This window comes from Sinocyclocheilus grahami, unplaced genomic scaffold, assembly GCF_001515645.1.
Source record: "Sinocyclocheilus grahami isolate Dianchi unplaced genomic scaffold, SAMN03320097.WGS_v1.1 scaffold2797.1, whole genome shotgun sequence".
NCBI lineage: Eukaryota > Metazoa > Chordata > Actinopteri > Cypriniformes > Cyprinidae > Sinocyclocheilus > Sinocyclocheilus grahami.
Genome location: NW_015507974.1, coordinates 5,471 through 10,308, shown reverse-complemented (window position 1 = coordinate 10,308; position 4,838 = coordinate 5,471).

Here is a 4,838-nt window from a genome sequence, read left to right as displayed (position 1 = left end):
TTAATATTACTGATTTCTCACGTGTGTGTGTGTGTGTGTGTGTGTGTCATGGGTATTGAGTGTGGGGTAGAAATCTGAGGGTCTTTGCTGGCCACCTCCCCCTTTATTTTCTCTTATTGTATTGTACTTGTTTTATAAGTTATTGGTAAAGACGTGTGATGTATTGAGACCTGGTGTGAAGTGTTGTATGTGTTTTTATTAACTGTATGTTAATAAAGTGACTTGTTTATACTTTTATCATTTCAAAACTTAACATTTAAATGAAAAACAAAAAATAAAGCTAAAAACAATTCACAATATTAAAGAACAAAAGGTATAAGAGTATAATGATTCTAACATAACACAAAAAAAACAACTACATGTGTGTCTGTACAACCACACACACACATATGTAGATACACATTTATATATTATTTCATTTCCATTTAGTTTGTTGAAGTATTAAAATAACTCAAATTTTAAAAACTAAAAACGTAATAAAAGACCTATTCAGACATAATGTAATTAAAATAAATAACTAATACAAATCAAACGTCAGTAGTTTATCAGTAATCCTAAAAATAACACTGAGCCAAACACACATGCTAAACAACAATAACTCACTGACACACAGTGTAAGAAACGGTTATAAAAACTGAAACAGAAGCGAAACAAGTATTAGGAAAGAGGAGAAATAAAGAGCGACACTTATCTGATCAGTAATTATCTTATCTTATGTTACTTATCTTATCTTTATGATCAGATATTTCTGTTTTTGGGACTCTTTTTTTTTATCTGATATTTATCAGACGCAAGTCTTGACGTGAGAACTAGAAAGTGGAAAAGCAGCTGTTATGATCCGATGTCTTCCACCTGTGTGTCGTTTACTAGTTTAGTGTTCTGGATCTAGGTTGTGTTTCAGGCAGCCGCTGTACTTGCTGTTCTCACTCCTGCTCTCTGTCTCGATTATCTTTGTTTTTCTTTAATAAACTTTGCTGCATTCAGATCCTCGCCTCATCTCGCCCTTGCCTCACTCTCTATTCTATTCCTATTTTATATGCTTGTTTTCTTATTTGTTTGTTTGTTTTTAAACTTGACTGTCTAACATTTGCACTCTCTATTCTATTTTATCTATTTGTTTTCTTTTTTATTTATTTAAAAAAACTGACCCTCTAATGCTTGCACCTCTATTCTATTTCTATTTTATCTACTTGTTTTCTTTTTATTTAAAAACAAAAGATAACAAAACAATGAACCCTCTAACACTAGCACTCTGTATTCTTTTTCTATTCAAACTATTTGTTTTCTTTTATAAAAACAACCCTATAACACTAGCGTTCTCTAATCTTTTGACTTTTGATTCATCTGTATTTGCAGGCATAAGATGCCATGATTTGGAGGAAATATTCATCTATTTCATCCAGACACGACTGTTTCTGCAATATCTGCTGAGTGGTTTTTTCCCCTGATGGTGGAAATAGTTCAGATGAATAATCTAATTAGCTGCAAGTCTTTCTAAAGAGAAAACAATCTCACACTTCACCTCATGAATAATCAGTGCTGCGGTAGTTAACACTTCACTGATCGTCTCTCTCTCAATTCAGTTCAGTTCAATCCAGACAGCTGTATTGGCATGACAAAAGCACATTTTGCATTGCCAAAGCATGCATATGAATAGAGAGCACAGCCTACAACAGAGAGTTTGCAACGACACACACACACACACACACACACACTCACTCTCTCTCTCTCACACACACACACACACTACATACATCCACACTCACTCTCTCACACACACACACACACACGCAGGCACACACACACACACACAGACACACACACTCACTCTCTCACACACACACACACACACACACTCGCTCTCTCTCTCTCACACACACACACACACACACACTCGCTCTCTCTCTCTCACACACACACACACACACACACTCGCTCTCTCTCTCTCACACACACACACACACACACACTCGCTCTCTCTCTCTCACACACACACACACACACACACTCGCTCTCTCTCTCTCACACACACACACACACACACACTCGCTCTCTCTCTCTCACACACACACACACACACACACTCGCTCTCTCTCTCTCACACACACACACACACACACACTCGCTCTCTCTCTCTCACACACACACACACACACACACTCGCTCTCTCTCTCTCACACACACACACACACACACACTCGCTCTCTCTCTCTCACACACACACACACACACACACTCGCTCTCTCTCTCTCACACACACACACACACACACACTCGCTCTCTCTCTCTCACACACACACACACACACACACTCGCTCTCTCTCTCTCACACACACACACACACACACACTCGCTCTCTCTCTCTCACACACACACACACACACACACTCGCTCTCTCTCTCTCACACACACACACACACACACACTCGCTCTCTCTCTCTCACACACACACACACACACACACTCGCTCTCTCTCTCTCACACACACACACACACACACACTCGCTCTCTCTCTCTCACACACACACACACACACACACTCGCTCTCTCTCTCTCACACACACACACACACACACACTCGCTCTCTCTCTCTCACACACACACACACACACACACTCGCTCTCTCTCTCTCACACACACACACACACACACACTCGCTCTCTCTCTCTCACACACACACACACACACACACTCGCTCTCTCTCTCTCACACACACACACACACACACACTCGCTCTCTCTCTCTCACACACACACACACACACACACTCGCTCTCTCTCTCTCACACACACACACACACACACACTCGCTCTCTCTCTCTCACACACACACACACACACACACTCGCTCTCTCTCTCTCACACACACACACACACACACACTCGCTCTCTCTCTCTCACACACACACACACACACACACTCGCTCTCTCTCTCTCACACACACACACACACACACACTCGCTCTCTCTCTCTCACACACACACACACACACACACTCGCTCTCTCTCTCTCACACACACACACACACACACACTCGCTCTCTCTCTCTCACACACACACACACACACACACTCGCTCTCTCTCTCTCACACACACACACACACACACACTCGCTCTCTCTCTCTCACACACACACACACACACACACTCGCTCTCTCTCTCTCACACACACACACACACACACACTCGCTCTCTCTCTCTCACACACACACACACACACACACTCGCTCTCTCTCTCTCACACACACACACACACACACACTCGCTCTCTCTCTCTCACACACACACACACACACACACTCGCTCTCTCTCTCTCACACACACACACACACACACACTCGCTCTCTCTCTCTCACACACACACACACACACACACTCGCTCTCTCTCTCTCACACACACACACACACACACACTCGCTCTCTCTCTCTCACACACACACACACACACACACTCGCTCTCTCTCTCTCACACACACACACACACACACACTCGCTCTCTCTCTCTCACACACACACACTCACTCTCTCTCTCTCACACACACGCACACACTACATACATCCACACTCACTCTCTCACACACACACACTCTCTCTCACACACATGATAACTACTAAAGATTGTGTAACACGTTTATGTATGTATGTATTTTAACTAATAAACTGAGTAATAGCTAGATCGTGTGTGTGTGTGTGTGTGTGTGAGTTGGTTTGGAGTTAGCTGTATATTTCCTGGATATAGTTTTCTTGGCTGTGGGCAGATGGGAGTTTTTCAGTTGGGGTGCAGTTATTAAATTGGGGAAATATTTAGTTGATGTTGGGATAGTAGTGGTTCCTAATGGTTTGGTATTTGGGGCATTCTGTGAAGAAGTCTCAAGCTCTCCCAGAATGCAGTGAGAGCAGGCTCTTCTTCTTCTTCTTAAGTGTTTCTGGCGGTTGGCAAACCAATGTATAGGTGTTTTACCGCCACCTGCTGGACTGGAGTGTGGCTCAAGAGTTTGGCAAGGAAAAAACTAATAATGATTAATTTATTAAAACAATATATACTTGTATAATAAAATAAAACCCTGTATCTTCGCTCCAACAGACCTGTTTCTTCAGAAATGTCATTAACTGCTCTCATGCTGTGCTCAATGCTGCTCCAGGTATATTTTCCAAGTTGAAGTTTAATTTAAACTGTTCAAATATTTCTTTTAATTCAATTCTTTCATTTTCATGTGCACGACAATCCACTATCACACGCTGAGCAGATTCTGGCTGAGAGTTGAGCAAGTGATGAATTTGGTTTTATTTTTACAATAAAGTCTTTTTGTTTTTGCACCAAAATACAGTGTCTTAAACAAGAATAAACTAGTGTGAATAGTGTATGTGGAAAAGCTAACATGGCAGTCTGGGTTAGGAACACAGCATGTAATGGAGCACTGATGCTTTATGTTCAAGGCTTTGGTGAGAATAGCTTAGTTTTGGGGTATATGTTTAATTAATTAATAAATTATATTGACTCCTTTTTTTTTCTTTGTGGGCTACTGAAAGTATTTTATGTCGATCCAGTGAAGAGAGAGGTTTTAATATAATGTTATAAATGAAAATGCTTTATGCAGCCTTAATATGTTTATTTGTATTTATAATATGCACATATGTATATTTATAATTGTTTGTATATAAAAGAGGTTTAAAAGTCTAAATTCAAGTGAGCTTTATTGGCATGACTTGCACAGTATTGCCAAAGCATTGAGCACTGCATGAACAAAGAACTCATAATTAAAAGTCAAGTCTCTGTCTCTCTCTCTCTCTCTCACACACACACTCTCTCTCTCTCACACACACACACACACACACAC